This window comes from Pieris rapae, chromosome 6 (genome assembly GCF_905147795.1).
Source record: "Pieris rapae chromosome 6, ilPieRapa1.1, whole genome shotgun sequence".
Classification (NCBI taxonomy): Eukaryota; Metazoa; Arthropoda; class Insecta; order Lepidoptera; family Pieridae; genus Pieris; species Pieris rapae.
Genome location: NC_059514.1, coordinates 3149582 through 3167888, shown reverse-complemented (window position 1 = coordinate 3167888; position 18307 = coordinate 3149582). Strand labels below are relative to the sequence as shown.

Below are 18307 nucleotides of genomic sequence, written 5' to 3'. Positions count from 1 at the left end.
AAATTCGTCACATTGTTTCATTAGTTATGTTAATTTACTTTTTTATTTGGTTTTTTAGTATGCGAGGGCACACGGGACGCCCAAATCTTAGCCCAAATATTATATTTGTTACGAAATAGAGTATACGACACCACATAGCGAACATTATACTAATTCTATAATATATTGTATCGTGGTGGTACATAATGTAACAAAGAAATATGTACGTCATACAATGAATAAATAGGGTTTCTAATGTGATTTAGAACAATATCTAAAAATAAAGTTTTACATAGCTTCATCGAATATTTTTTCATGTATATATATATACATGAAAAAAAAAAATAATGTATAAAAATTGCTCAAAAGGACATTGTCCAACTATTCAGTTTGTCACTAGGAATACGTTTATGTTTACTGCCTGTTAGTATCAGCTATCATCACATGAAACCTACAAAAGCAATAATAAAATGCTTACTACTGAAGTAATGAATGCCCCTAATGCGATTTTTATAAGCCGTTCAAATGTTATAAACCAGTACGGATATTGGTCGTGAAAATGTCATAAAAGTACAAAATACGAGTGTAAATTTGGGACGCCGTATCACGAGAGATACACGCGAAAATCAGCAAATAAGATAACGTGGGTATGTAATTCCTTCACATATATCAGACATATAAAGCGCTCCTATACAAAATATAAAAACGACAGACGAAAATGTGGGTTTAATTGTAATCGGTCAAACGAACACAATATCACTATTGTACGTGTTAATGCGTTAGCCTAAAGCTTTTGACCAATTACAATCAAACGGCTGTTCGTTTCGTCTTTTGTTTTCCCGCCAAATTGTTATTTCGAGCCCGATTTAATTAGAAAACGTAAAAACTGATTTTAATATTTTTTTTAAATTTTACTATTAATTTTAAGAGATTACTATGACAATAAAGGCTAGGCTCAGGAAATTATTACCTACATTTAGTTACGTCATCTTGTCAATATAAAATTATGAATTGTCATAACCTTTTTAGATGTGTGCCTTAGATTTCTTCTTCTGTTTCATGATCATTTGTCAATATAATAGGCAAGTAGGTGATCAGCCTCCCGTGCCTGACACACGCAATCGATTTTCTGTGTCTAAGGCAAGCAGGATGTGTTCATTCGCGGTTCCAGCGAATGTTAAATTCGTACATAGAAAGTCCATTGGTGCACGGACGGGGATCGAACATACGACCTCAGTGATGTGAGTCGCACACTGAATCCACTAGGCCAACTCTGCTCACATGAATGTTCATAGGTTATATTTAATTTATATTATTATTATATAATTAAATTAAATATTGTAAGTATGTATAAAACGTAATATCGTCATATCATCATATTCCAATAAAATACCTATTAGAGATTCTTGTATGTTTATCACATTTATTAAGGATGCAGCAAATTTATGATGACATTAATACCCGTAAAGTATTTGCGATTTACATGTTTGATTTTGACGTTTATTTTATCAAAATCAAAAATCCTTCGTTTTCCTTAACGTAAGCATAACAACTAATAACATTCCTTATTTATCCTTTTGGGGTTTGCGCATTTCATTTATTATTTTTTAGATATCATAAATCTTTTAATTAGAATATAGGTATAATATCATATGACCCATTGTAGTCACTTAAATGTCTTTGTATACGGCAGACAGATATATATTTAAAAATATATGTTACGTGCTCTCAATATCTTATCTCGTCTTTGATACAAACTAATACTTTGTCAATAAAAATGGCCTTTGTATGTATTAGCAACACATTTGTAGCCAAATATAACAATTTCATATACGCCACTACAATATTATTATCTTAATAGCATGTAAATAAGTTCTTGACCCAGCTAGGATTTGAAGCTTCTAGGGACTCCGAGAGAGAGTGGTGAGCACCTGTGAGTATTATGTAGGACATGCCACTCAGCAAGACCGCAGATGATATCAGGAGGTTTGATGTATTTTGAGTTCCAGAAGTATTTTAATCCTTAATCTAACCAATGACTCTGTGATTTTAACCCGACTTTAAGTCGATACAAATCAGCATCTACATTTTAAAAGTTTTGAGTCAGTTCTTATATTATTTTGGATGTAACTACTTGGCAGTTTGATCTCAACTTTAGCTAATTTACATAATATACTATGGGGACCTTCAAGTTTTACGTAATCACTAAAGGGGGGAAAAGGGGGTATGTCTTTGATTTTTTGTTTTGTGATTACGTCTACAGTAATTATTGTTAACTTTTTTACACATATTGCCCAGACATTGTCTATGCTTGATATTTTTTTAAATTGCAGTAAATCTGCTTACGTAATAATTGAAGGGGCCCATTTAGGTACCTATTCTTATATATATGTAAAGTTCTATATTCATTTACTGGATTTGGCGTAAAACATATACCTATACGTATTATACATTTATTTACATGTGTGTATAAAATCTTTTTTACTAGGTCATTGACCTGGTTATCGAAGTATATTTTTGATTAGGTACTAAAACCGTACTTCCGTGTATTGGTACGGTTCATTTAAATATTCGTAAACTTAACGATGACGAAACAGTCTATATCAAAATAGAATTATTACAAAAATTAAGTCAGTAATGGGAAGTTGGATAACAATTTATATGCATAATTAGCTTAGCTTAGGTTTGTTCCGGTTTAACAGCTGGATTTTATTTACATATTTATATTTTGGAAATAAATCAAATTTATTTTTATAATACATAAATCATTTTATTTGTTGTTTTGAAACGTATCAAAGACAAGTTGTCCTGTATAATATTAATATAGATGAAAATAAATCCATAAAATGTATTGTACGACAAATTCAATACATATACATATACAATATAAGGAACATTATTTATTTGTCGACCACATTTTTATTAACAGATGCTATTTATTTAATTAAAAAAGTAACACAAACTAGACAATGCTGTTGTAAGAATATTTTCCTTATATTTTGAGAGAAAAAAAACCAAGCAACCTTTTGCTATTTGATCAATCCAGTTTTGCTCGCGCCTCACCAATCTTAGGTATTTAAATTAAGAATGTTACTTTTAGATAGCTACAACCTTTTTAAGTCTGGGCCTCAGAGTTCTGAATCTGTTTCATGACCATATTGTCTATCTAATCCGCAAGTCGGTACTAGTACGTAGATTTTAGTTGTACGGCAAGCCGGTTTTGTCACGATGTTTTTCTAAAAGGCACATAGAGATAAAGTCAATAAGTGCACAGCCGGGGATTGAACCAACTACCACAAGAGAGTTGCAGGCTCAAACCACTAGGCCAACACTGCTCAGTATTTTATATACATATATACAAATATACAATTTCTTGTTACTGGCAGCTTTAAGCAAAGGAAAGAAAAGTATTCAATATGGATCGGCTTTCACGTTATAACTTCGATTTTCCGAAACAAGGTTACTGTGGCCGTGACTGGCCAAGGTCTGTCCTTCGACCGTTTCCGTTAAGTAGGGTTGTAGTTTTACTTTCCTTAAATATCGATAATCATTTGAAACACATGTTACCCGAAAATTCTTGAAAAAAAGTATCAATGAACTTCCTTTTCTACATAAAGGAAATTAAAGTAGCCTTTATTTCGGAGTTCCTTTTAAACACACAGTAAATAAAAAAAGCACTATGGTAAAGTATTTTGAACATAGAAAACAGGCGTATCTCAACTAAACGTTACGACATAAAACAAAACTGAAACTATTTACTTTTCAATTACGTACAGAAATGATTTCATACACTGACACTATATTCTCATTTTTTCATCATACTCAAATACCACACATATACAGATCAAGTTGATAACCTCGTTTACACTGAAATAAAAGACTGTCCGTAGTCTCAGTGTCAATAATCAAATACCACGAGGCTGGATGTCCGAAATATGGACTGAAAAATAAGTAAATAATGATTTCATGTGTCTTCCGAAATCATAATGACAGAATATTTGAATTTGGAATCAATTAGAATCATTCGATCTCAATATATCGTAAAAGTGTGTCTTATACAGATTTTTTTTTATAGAAAAGGGGCAAACGGGCAGGAGGTTCACCTGATGTTAAGTGATACCGCCGCCCATGGACACTCTCGATGCTAGAGGGCTCGTGCGTGCGTTGCCGGCCTTTTAAGAATTTGTACGCTCTGAAGGACCTTAATTACGTCAAATATGTCAAATGGAAGAGAGTACTTGGACCCGACACAGGGAATCCATAATCCGGATATGTGTAACAAAGATTTTTCTTTCTTTTCTTTCTAAACTTATCAGACGTTTATTTATCATCGACAACCCCTATCACTTCCTTTTCTCTAACCTTGTTTGATTTCCCTTCGCGTGCGTTCCAACATGAACCCAAGTCATTTACTGAAGGCTACGAACTTCTAACGACATTGACAATGAATCGACGTCAGCAATCAAAGATAACATCTTTTCCATAGTCCCATTGTTTACTATACTGTGCTTTGTATTCAGAATATCGATTAAAATGCAATAAAAGCCGGTTTTTAGATACTCTGCCTCTGACATCCAACTTACTCTCTACGTAGAGATAATAATAATCCAGTTTAATTTATCATATTTTCCAGTAATAAGCCTTCTGAGCCTGATTTTGTTGGCTGTGTATTTAGTTTAACTGTTAATGTGCTAATTCCTGTATCTCTCTTCTCTATTACGGCTAGAGGTAAATTTGTCGTTGTCCGGATTTATAAATTTTGTGTTGTTATGTGTTTTCTTTTTTGCTCTGTATCCTTGAAACCTTTTGCGGATACATCCAATGTATTTATTTTATGTTTTATTTTTTTTACTGTATAGATGTATCTGTTTTGTTTCCAAATAAATAACGCAAGTGTTTTTGAATGTAAATAGTTTAATTAAAATAAAAGTATCGATATTGTATATCTAAGTAACGTATATTATTAATTAATTATTACGTTGTCGTTGTCGTTTTGATAACCCACATATCTGTGCCTAATACGGCTTTAAATACTTCCTGTCGTTGAAAAAATCGTATACAAATACAGCTATTCGAGAACATCTCCACTCGATCAGAACTAACTTCCTGAACGTTTTTATTCAATTCAATCAAGACGAAATGGAGCGAGGTACTAATTGATCAGTTTTTGCTTCGACTGGCTTCGATATGAAAAACTATTCATCGGCGACCTACCCACAATACTAGGACACAATGAAACTAATTAAAAATATTATTAAAGAAATAATAAAATATTAAAGATTCCCGAATATTTGATTATTTTGTGGCTCGAATATAAATTGGCTTGGATAATTTAGCTACTTGAATCTTTTTTCATTACACTAAAATATATTCAATTACCATTGAATATAGTGGATAAATTTGTTGGGTGTCATTTATAATACATTATTTAGACTAGTGATTTACAACTGTAGTATGTCTTATAAGTAGGTTCTTGAAACACATCTTGCTACAAGGTAAAGATGTTATGACGGATCATTTAGCAACTATAATTTAAGTAAATAAGTAATGGATCTATGTTTAATATACAAATGTTTATTTTGAAAGCAAAATATAATAACATGTTGTACCATAACAACTTCTCAAGGAATCTTTAATATACTGTTGATGATCAGTGTTCTTAGTGACTTGAGCATGCTAGCCTAGGTTCGATTACTGACTTTGTAAGCATCGACTATGAAGAAAAACATCGAGAGGGATCGGCGTGGTTGGCTTAACACCAAAATTTCGACAGAAATCTAAGGCCCAGGTTGTAGCGCCACTGGTTTAAAACCTTATTCTTGGGTTACCAACACTTGGTTGTAGTATTAAGATAATGAGTATAAAGATAATTGTGTTTCCTCACTAATAAAGCGAGAAAATGAGTGGCGTTGTTAAAATTATCTTGAATTAATGTCAAAGGGTATTCGTATTATCTAGAGAGCAATGATCCACTGTATGCAATGCTAAGACCTCGAACCCACTATACATTCGGTTGGTTGTCCTGTAGAGGTTTTTATCAAGGTAAAATGTCGCGTACAAGAAATGAAGAGGTGGCAACATAAAGAAAAAAAATTAAGCTCACTTCCAACTAACTAAAAAACTTGTCAACTTATTTTTTAGTATAGTACATATATTCCAGCCATACAATGCGAGACAAAGAGAACTTGTAGAAACTGATGGTGATTGGTGACACGGCAGGCAAATAAGTAGATATTTACCAACCATATAGATCGATCGCGTAAAAAGGACGGACTCATCGTTCTCAAAAATCTCAGATTGAAAATTGTGGATTAATTATTGGGTTCAGGCGTTAGAGCCCGGCCGCTCTTACAGATAAAACAAACACATACTTCTATTTTGTTCTATTTACACAACTTACATAATCGAGATTGCTATTATCAACTGCAATCTGCATACTGTTTATTTATATTTACGTATATTTCGGGTGCTCATCCACTTGCCTTCACGCGGTACAATGCTATGCTTCATTGTGGGAAACGATTATTCTGTTATATGAAAAGAATATGAACAATTATTAAAACCCTTTTCTTTGTTCGTATATAAATAATTAGCCCTCAACAATTATTCTGTTATAGGATATAAAAAGCTGTAATCTATAAATAACAAACCTATAAAGCAGACAATAACAATAATTGCAAAAGATAATTATAAATATCGAACATATGTAAATTATCTATTCTGGACCATTTTGAATGTAGATAACAAATCAATAGAAGATGATCTATCACACGTCCATCTCGTCCAAGCACCCGAATGGAATAGAAATCAAGTGAGGTAACAAAGTACCTAGTAATAAGGTTATATGACATTACATCACCTAATGTCATTTTGACGGAAGAACGAAAATGTTCTCTAAGAATATTATACTTAAAGTTTTATTTCTATCTGTAGAGTTCGCGTAAGCTAATGATAATTTTATCCTTCATCTGTCCTAAGTGGGAAAAGTAAAAAGTAGTTTTATCAAAAACAGTATTTTCTCAGTTTCTAGATTGGCAGCCTTCACTGTCGTGTTACTAGTAATTATGTATTACCTATAATTACTTCACTCTTACTTAACGACATTATTTCCTAAGAGTTCGATTAGAAACAAAGGAATAAATTATATTGTACTTTACGTAATAATTAGATAACCGTAGAAATAACGTATATGATTATCGAAGAATATCAATCAATGTTACAAAACTCTTGTGGCGGTCAGCGTTAGGGTCTATTAATATTAATATTAGTGAAATAAAATCGGAGGAGTCAAATCCCTGGTTCTAGAATCTTTGACCAAAGTCACAACTAAACACATTCTGCCTGCCTGTTATATTTCCATTATTCTATAGTTCCATTTTAAATGTTGTTAGTACTCATTTATAGTTCAATGTTTGTAGTAATATATATCTATGGATTGAACCCTCTTGGGTTTGGAACCTCCTTTCCAGATGTCTCGAATCAATAGCATTTTCCTGCTATTTTAGAAAGTTATCAGCCTTTTTCATTTCCCTGATGGTCCCTTCCATTGTGTTGTCTCTAATGTCTATCTGTTGTCTCGGTATCGTATTACATGACCAGCCCATTGTCATTTTAGTTTCAAAGCTTGTTATAGGGCATCGGTTGCTTTAATTATAACCATTATCTATGTAAATTATAAAAGTGTGACTAAATTTATTATTATTGCATTAGCATTTCAAATATCTACTTCCTTTTAAACTCGTGCCTATTTAACTTCCTCTACTAAGTTATATATATGTAGTTTCTAGTTGAATATAATCCTTTGGAAAATCGAAGGTTATACAACATTCACATTCAGCGGAAGTGCGTTGGTGTCATTATATGTTTTATATTATATTATTGATATCACTTATATGTTATTATCTTTACAATTAATCATTATTTATTTAATGACCGCTGCAATTCGAATCTAATCTACGACTTGTTATCAAGTAAATGATTCAGTAAAAGCCTTTCTTAAGTTTCGTTTTGATATTTATTATTTATTTTATTATATTTAGATTATTATTACCTTGAACGATTATATATACGCATTATACGACTATGAAATCATACCGTAAAATTATCCTAAAATGATTTCCATCGTTGACATTAAACTGCGTTAATTAGTCTACTTTAAACCAATTCTATATGAAATCGTCTTACCGTTTTTACTTTGATACAACAATATTTGATATTACAATAGTGTCTTAGCTTTATTACCGGTTAAGACTATACATATGTTCACACAGGTTATTTCAACCGGAAAATACGGTTTTTATAATAACTTCTGCAAAAGTCTGTGAATACCATAAATATATGACTTAAGCCGAAAATGTGATGCCAATTAGAATTGAATGGCGGGATATGGAATGCATCAGGATACAAATATGGCGACTACCGGTAGGTTTGTTGGACTCGAAATTAACAAGATAATATATTCATTAGTCATTTGTTTTGATAAAAATTTATTCAAATTTGGACTATTTTTTTTGGAAGAAGCTTTATGCCTAATTTTAATCCACGAATTTAGACACAGGACCAGAGTTAATTATACTTAAAAACTGTATGTAAATGGTCCGTGCATTACAGCGATGACCTTGACTATTGATTTTATAATCTAGATATAAGGAAGAACGAACAAGGGCAATTTCACAATCTAGCAAGGAAATATTACAAGTATAGACGTAATTATTAAACAACTTATATAATTGTTTCATTGTTCTTGAGTAAAGACAATGTAATGAATTTCCCTTGTGAGGGATAATAGGCGCCGCTAGTACAAGGCATATACAAATACACTTTACTGGTACCAATATTCATAGTACCTAGGAGACATCTTGCAGAATACTTGCCTTGCTTAATGTTGGACCGAGCAATCCCAAGCTCATCAGTCCTTCGTGGCGATATATTGGTATCGGCGTATCAAATTATTAAATCAATCATTAAAATCGCTTGAAGTGCGTGTTAACTATGTGATTTTTTAATTAAGCTTATCACTTTACGCTGCCCATACAACCCATACCTTATTTAACACAAGGAAGCTGTGGAAGCCAATTGAATCTAAATAATTTTAAGAAATTTAATAGTAATACATCAGTAAGCCCCTAACAGTGTTTCCTTTTATGTTTAAGTCAACGAGCACTTGAAATTCAATACTACTCTTTGACGCAACTTTCTTCATTACAATGATGTAACGGTAAACGAGATAGGGGCGTTATGCATTGCGGTGTAGATGTCTTTAACAAAAGATATAAAACCTGCCTTGTAATTATGTATTATTAATTATTCGAATTTTAAATCAAACTCTAGAATTGCCATAATTGTTTATATTATAGAACCAGTCATTGCTTAAACATAACTCACGATGCAAAATGTGACGTCATGTCGTCAGATATTTCGTTATAAGTAGAAGATATGTCCTGAACATTCATCAATTGTTAGCGACTGTATTACGACAAAATAAGGATTGATCTTCATTTGGGGTAAGATTCCACCTTTATTTACATACGCAAAATTGTTACTAATAGCGTACTATTGCGTACAAACATATATGATCATTTTTCATATCTTTTATCAAATATATCGTATATGATTGGTTATAGAAAAATTATGACACATATGTATATTTATTACAATCAAAGCCGACACAGAGGCCTATGTCGACATATATTTTCGCTATATAATTAGATTTAAGAATATTACTGTTTGATAAGAATAGCATTTAAGCTAAATGGTCAGTGAATAAAGGTATTTTATTATTATTACTATCAAAGCCGGCACAGCAGTTTAAGTACCGTGAATCGAAAGAAACAATTTATTTCCAATTTATACAGCATTTAAAAAAACACTATTAAACTAAAATCTGTGATTAACTTGACATTTGACATTTGTAATAGTTATGAATGCAACTTTATGTTTTTTATTCATTCATGTTCATTTATGTCAAGTGTCAACTGCCTAATCGAACTACGAAAAGGTTATAAACCTAAATGTCTCGAACCTCAATATAAATTCTTTTATTTTTCTCATAATTCAGACGTTCGTTAATTTTAACAACGAGTTTTATTATGTAGATTATACCTACATCCGTATCTATCCGGCAAACAATTCACGGTTAACAAGTATCCAATTAAATTGTTACAGCACTTCAATATCGGTTGAAATAGTTTTATTTCTTCAGTATATTTTTAACTATTATTATTTTAATTAAATATATATAATAAACTAATTATGAAGTATTTTTTTAGCTTTATCCGATTACGTAAAATTATTTTTTGACCGAGGTGAAAATTCGACTAACGGTATGTGGGACTTGACTCACAACAGGCACTGTACTCCAAAGAACCGCATGAACTGTAATTACTAAAACCACCTAGGCTAATATCAACACGATTGCATCAAATTAGTAAGAGCTCGCTTTCGCATTCAAACGGAATCTCAGCGGTATGGCGTCTATAAAATGTGAACAAATCAGGTGGCGGAAGACTGGCTAACCTTCTTCTCTCCTCCTTTCAATCTTTCAAAAGGGTTATTATACTTCGCTATCTCTCTTTCCGTAGACTCCTTCTGTAGCATTACTTAAAGAAGGAAGCCATCATATATCACACCTCGCTACTACCAATTTTTAAAATAACAAAAGGTTCTTTCTTATAAAAACTCTAATTCAAATTCAAACAACCTGCCGATTTAAATAAATCATAGCAACACAATAAACGATTGTATAAACTCTCTAGCATCGAGAGTGTCCATGGGCGGCGGTATCACTTAACATCAGGTGAAACCTCCTGCCCGTTTGCCCCCTGTTCTATTAAAAAAAAAACAAAGCTCCATGAAAATTGTCTGCTATTTTAACGGTACAAGTCAAACAAAACTCATAATACCGTTCTAATTGTCTCTGGGGTAATAAAACTGAGGCGAAAGTTTAACAGCACAGAATGAATCACACAATTGCATACAAGGTCAGCACTCACGAACAACTCATATCATCGAACAATTACAACTTTCACTCAAAAACAACGCAAAATTGTTTTCAAAGTCTTAATCTAAGTAATAAATCGTACACGATAAACAATCATGTCTGCTTTATCGTTTCGGTCGTGAACTAAAAAATAAACAATGAACGTGAAGCAATGTTTACACTACCGGGAATATTGTCACAATATTGTATTGTTAATTTAGATTCACTTTAATGCACTTCTTACATTAAGTAATTTCGGATTATGACTTTCTTTGTGTTGACGAAACATGAATGTTCCATTTTTAAACAATATAATAGGACTTCGGAACTTGAAGCACACAATTACAAGAAAATGTGATATCAACTGGAAAACTTGCCGCGTTTATCCATAAAATTACAAAGGTAATTCCATTATAAATCGATTATTAACGCATTAAGACCACCCAATTGTATTAAAATATTGCAAAAACCGAGGTATTACTTATTTAAAACTCGTACACACGTCGCCAGGAAGATCCTTGGGACTAGGAAGCGAGTTCATATAGACATGTTACAACATAAGTTGCAAATTTATGGTAATCACGAACGCGTTAGGAATTTTCGCTCTTTACGTACAAGAATATTAGTATATTCCGAATTCCTCCAAATTTGTCTCCTGTTTGACTCTCCATTGCGGCTTATTTGGATCCTACAATGTATTGGACTACCCACAAACATTTAATGCAGTGAATGCGTCTACCCTCATATATTTATAGATATTTGATGTCTATATTGTTAGTTACATCTTATACATCGAGGCACCATTTTTTAAAGCAACATGTTTTCTTACTGATTGGTCACAAATAATATTGATAATTAAATATTAGTGAATTTATTACAGAAGTGTGAGAACAGTGTTGGTCCAGTGGTTTTAGCGTTCGACTCTCAACCCTGAGATCGTAGGTTCAATCGGGCTGTGCATGTATTCGCTTGAATGGTGAAGAAGAATGTCGTGAGGAAACCGGCTTGCCTTGGACCCAAAAAAATAGATGGCGTGCGGCACATGAGGCTGATCACCAACTTGGCTATTAGATTGGCATCTCTTTATTTTATTTAATAAACAAAGAATATTCGGCGTAACTATACTAAATATTAGTACACAAACTAAAATTTTGTAAGAGTTTACCTATTCCTAATAGCTGAACAGTGTTCTTAGCAAGTTAGTTCTTTTTCCTACAATATTTATAGACTTCCAAGTTGCGCAGGAGTATTGCGTGCGTGACAAGAAGTAATGCATAATTCATTTCCGCTCTATATCAACTCTTATCTTACCGTATTTCTTGATAAAAACTTGGCTGGTCAATTAGGTATTTGTTAACTAATAAATAGCGCATACATGAAATGGCTGTATGATCAAATTATTAGGCGTTACAAATGCTCTATTATACTTCAACTCCCTTATTTCAAAAACTTCATCTTTAGCTTTACTTAATAAACAAGTACAAGTTCAAATAAGTCTGCCTTATCGAATGTTAAATATTATTGAACCCATATTAACGGTTACACCTAGCTTAATAATTCATAGACAATATCATACATTTCAATTCCACGCCATTTATTCGTGTAATTGAAATGTATTAGTGATAGTAAGACCGTCCTTTTACATTCTTTCGCTTCACAATTTTGTATATTATGTATTTTGTAAATAAATGTGTTTATTAAGAAGTTAAGGAAAACTATTAAAGCGATGGTATTGCATATGTTAGCTTTGTATAAAAGTACTAAATATTAGGGTGTAGCATCCCTTCTCAAGGTTGAATTTAATAAAATAAATTAAACTTTATTTCTTTAATATTTTTTACATGAGAACACCTTGACCGAATTTTTTCCAGTGTTTATAAACACGATTCCTAGCCCTTTTAATTAATATTTAGCACGCAATGGTAATGTAAATGGTTGACTATTTGTATGTGTTTTTACACTTACGTTTGATTAAATAATTTTATAGTGTATCAATTACTTACTCCGGGGCTCAGTTTATGAAGAATTACGAATTTAAGTTCGATTTCTGACAAAATAATATTTGTTGCAAGCATCGATGCCTATAAAGATAATTAACTAGTGAAAATGCAAGAATATATCATCTCATGTTCCTATTTCAAGTGCCTGTTTCACAATGTATGGATAAAGTATCAAATAGCTATACAACACATAAATTATTCGAAAGATAAAAATTCCGAATAAGATACTTCGCCTTTCATGACAAATAGCGCTATTTGACAATCGTGAAACGCTAAAATACTGTTTAACCTACGAATAAGTCATAAATAGCTTATTTAGAACTTATCCGGACATTGTGAAACAGACCTTTAATATTCATATACTAATTTTTAAACAAATAACGAACGAACGACTTGACATAAGATTCGGAGTCGAGACTCCCGTAAACCCAAAATGTATCAGATCTTACGGAAGTGATGTCAGGCATAGTCTCTTTATGTTTAATAACATGGTAGTGTTAAAGTTAGTCTACATAATATATTATAATTATTGTTTGAAATGCCGTAAATATTATTATTGCCTCAAATGAAAAAGATATCACTCATAAAAAGCTATAGGTACAAGGAACAACTGCAACTATCTTTGCAAATGTTTGTCAAATCGTTTGAACGTGACTTCGACCACGTGAATACACAGCAACCTCTAAAGGTTATCTTATTATCAGTAAACGTTCAATAATGATAGTTTTTGCCACTCAGCATTTGATCAGGTCAATCGAGGTCATACATGCAATCGTGCATAATTTGATTATATCATTACTTACATAATGTGTTTATATAACACTTTGGTTGATCACGTACCAAATTGTAAATGTTCTATTCAAGATCAATGACGAATATTGTTTAGCGACCACGAGCCGCGAGTTTGCAACGTGCAAAGAAAATCAAGAAACAAAAAAACGGGGGAACATAATTGCCAAGGACATTTGTTCTTTTAATTCACCATTTTCCTTTTACACAACCCGTTTTTTAAATTGAGGAGTGAAAATCGGCGCTCCACTTCTCGCGCAGCTAATGTCGAGTGTCTACCTTATGGCCTCGTCACTTAGTTCAGTTACAGTTCCTTTAATGCTATTTTTGTTAATATTATTTCACTTAGATACTCAAGAGTGTAAAAAGTAATGTAAAAATTCATTTTTCTTTAAATTTGTTTCAACCTTATGCTAAACATGAATCATTGCTCTGAGTCGGTTTTCTGTAGTTATATATTTGACACCTTTAAAAGCATTTAACAGCTAATTTTATCTGTCAAAGATTATAACTATGAATTCTTTGCGTTTCCTATTAATATACTAGCGTTCAGTCTCGGCTTCGCACGGGTGGACATTTATTTTTCAAACAATTATTGATATCTTTTTTTCTTTTATTATTAAACTATAATGATCAGTGATAATGTAGCATTCAAATGCTGAAAGAAATAAATCGGCCCAGTACTTTTTGAGCCAATTCGTTACAAACATACTAACATATTAGACAAACGTCGCAAATATAACGTTTGTACAACCCCATCTTTTTCTAATTTTTCTCAACGATCGTTCTCTTTTCTTGGCTGTTACTTATATATAACAAACTCAACAAAACTCTGAATATATATGCTAAAACAAAAAAATGTGTAAAGCAAACAATTCATAAATTTTTAAGTACTTTGAGCTATGATGAAACTGAAATTCTACTAGAAGTAATAAAATAATAATTTTCACATAATATGTTCTTGTCATGTCAAACACCCTTTAACACTCACTAACACACGCTTGCGTACCCTTCCCCACTATCACACACACTCACATACACAATCCCTTACAAACTTCCTTTTTGTTATGTATATGCTATGGAATGGAAGCCTGGTTATCCATATTACAGGTTCTTACCTAGTTTGGAAACCAGTCTCCCAATACTGTTACTATATTAAGAATTATTATTGTTTAATGTTTAAGGGAGAAAAATAAATAAATTATTATTATTATTATTAATTATTATATAGATTTTCTTAAAACTGATTATATTCATATCTTTTTTCCGTAGAATTCTGACATTTTTTAAGTGTTGCTAAATTAAAATGTATGTAAAGACGCAGATCTTCAGACGCTTATTGAAATTGAAAAATGTGCACAGCCAAAAAGGTTTGCCATCTCTGACATGTCAAAAAATGATATGTCAGAATTCTACGGAATCAAAAACCGAGTAAAGAAAACAACTTAGATTTGATTATTTATTCTCGATTTGTAAGCGATACATCACAACAGTGTTGCCATATAATATTTTGCAATATCCCTATCATCAGTAATATTGGACGAACACGGCCAGACCTTGCTGTCCTTGCGAGGTCCATGACACCTATGACTTCAATGCAACTTGTTGCAGACAAAGAGTCATTCATCTATGTAACAATACACGTTCGCCTTGTTTTATGGCATCGAATGAATCGAAATATTAATTAAAACCCAAGCATTTTTGCATTATTCTACCAAGATTTAAAATACCTATAAAGACACACAATATTTCAATAAACAAAAGTTAAAATGAAAAGACTATATATTAAGGGCTGTTCAATATAAAGTAAGAGCTAAGTTTATTAAAAACTTGATTAACTGTTGTTCGCCGCGGAATACCTATGATTTTTTATTTAATTAGTAAAAATAATTTAGAAAAAAAAAACTTATAAAATTACACAAGCTATATATAATAATATAGGCATTAAAATGAAGTGACGTAAACTTTATTTTTCGCTCGGAAAACCTAAAGTAAAACCTAAAACAAATACATATTTACGAAACAAGGTACTACCCAACTCTACCCCAAGTATATACGAAGACATTTTATTCAATGTATACTAAGATACATAATTATGAATAATTCATATAGCGTTTTCAATCTTGGCTATGTCTCGACATTGGCAAGTGGCGCCGAAATGATTTAATCGTACAATTCAAATTTCGAACTCTTTTAAACTTGCTTTTTCTTATCGCTGTCAACATTTTTTCAAGTATTTGTCAGGTTCAAATATCGCATTGACTGATTAATGTTATTATTAACCTCCCTGGTTATTGTTTATCAACTTAATTCTTGTTTAGACCCCCAGCGGAAGATTAACTGTTTCTGGCTATAATATATATATATATATATATATATGTATATATAATTCTGAGGAATTGTTCGAATTAAAGACTGCAGCCGAGTTTCATCAAGGCAGGATACGAAATTCCTCCCGTATCACCTGGACGTCCTTCATTACACAAGTAAGCGTTATAAGTATAAGACTGCCCACTGAAGTATTTTTGATCAAATTTGACATAGGGGTCCTTCAAGAGGAATGTTGAATTACTGACCGCTGTACCATCCTCGGCCCAGAACGGAGTACTACTAAGACTAAACCTAACACAGGAATCTCTATTGTTCGATGCCCACTGCATACTATAGGAACTCAACCGTGCCAGCCACATACGGTTTAAGCACTCGCCCGGTACCGTACTACCAAAAGCCGAGAATAAATTTAAAACTTACTTTCGAACCGGGAATCGGGAAAAAAGGGGGTTCTTCAAAAAAAAACGTACCAACTCTAAAGACGCCGGCAACGCGAGCCTTCTGAGTTCTGACAATGTGAATGTCTGTGGGGTCACTTAATATGTATCAGATGAGACTTTTGCCCACTTACCTTCGCTGATATAAAAAAATACGTATAAAATATATAATACACTTGCCTATGATGAAAAATTATCAATGAAACAGACAATGAACTTCACAGTCACACCAGTCAGTTCTATTACAATAAATACATGACGAAACTTAGCTGATATCATCTTTAGTAAATGGAAATTGTAATACTTCACAGCCTTGAATGACATAGATCGTTTAAAACCCCAGCTTTAACGTCAAATCATTGTTAGATGGTAACAGGAAGTATTAAGCTGGCAGCATTTATCAGCCTTTCCTATTTCATAAACAATTCAAATGACGTCACATCCAGGTCGTTATATCGTATTACGTGTTAATTGTATGAAGATTTAAATATAAAAAGCGGTTAGAATAATGGTTATAGTCAAAGGATCACAATTTTTATTCGATAACTTTATAAGTGTTAATAAAACAATACCAATGGAGTTTTGATCTTTGGAATTACACGTAAATTCAAGAGAATTATTAATATTATGTATTTAGCACTTCAGATACTAAAATATAATCTGCCTTACATATAATTAAGGCAATGGCGGCCTTATTCCATAAACCACCAAATTATTATTTGTAGAGCAAGAAGTGCAAATCTGCTAAGCAAAACAAAACATATGATAATCTATGTTAGAAATAGTATATGTATGTATGTATACTATAATAGTAGTTACTAGCCTACGCAGCTCTCTTTTCAGCCTTATTCTTCATTTCTAAAGTTTGTGACACTGTAAGGTGTCTTTTTTTTATAGAACAGGGGGCAAACGGGCAGGAGGCTCACTTGATGTTAAGTGATACCGCCGCCCATGGACACTCTCAATGCCAGAGGGCTAGCGAGTGCGTCGCCGGCCTTTTAAGAATTTGTACGCTCTTTTCTTGAAGGACTTGGTACGGAAATACTTCAGTGGGCAGCTGGTTCCACAAAGTGGTACGCCAAGTATTCCAATAAGATAATAAGAGGTAAGTCAATCTAATACCACTCATTTAACTAACGTTCTTTCTCGTCTCTTTTTTGTTAAATTGAGTTTAGACTTATGAAAGATATGAATTAGTTAATGGCACAATAACAGTGAATTATTATTTCATAAAGAGACTACACCTTCTTCTTTGCCGATGAGTAGGGATGCCTACAGGTTCCAATTTAATGACGTGGAATAAGAGATACCTTGATGATCTTATGTTCCAAAATAAAGGTATTTGTTTTTATATTAGTCTATTTATGTTACAACACCCTGGATCACACGAGCTCATTAACCATATAAAAAATAATATCATTTAAAAGTAGCAGAAATCGTTAAGAATGATTTCATTCTTCCTACGCATCAGATATAAATAGCATAACAAAGTGATAATGAACAGAGGCATTTATATAAATAGAAGCATCGTATATTTATTCGGTTTTATAATATTGTACCTATTATTTATACCACTACGCAATTTCCCTAAGGAGTTGCATAGACAACATATCTCTGCTTGCTACGTATTGTATACCTCTCTGGCTTCAACCACTTTATTTTTTTTTATAAAAGGGGGCAAAACTGATATTAAGTAATAAACACACATAGACACTGGGTCCGTTCAAGTATTTCTTAAGCTATAGTGGGAGGGATAATTTTTTCATTTGGTTATGACGTCAACAATAAATATT

The 18307-nt window shown here is 32.3% G+C and overlaps 1 protein-coding gene across 5 annotated transcripts in view; it reads right to left on the bottom strand.

Moving 5' to 3' along the window:
* The window catches only part of LOC110999394 (protein goliath-like), a 56245-nt gene that overhangs the window by 27158 nt on the left and 10780 nt on the right, over positions 1–18307 (bottom strand). The window lies entirely within an intron of this gene.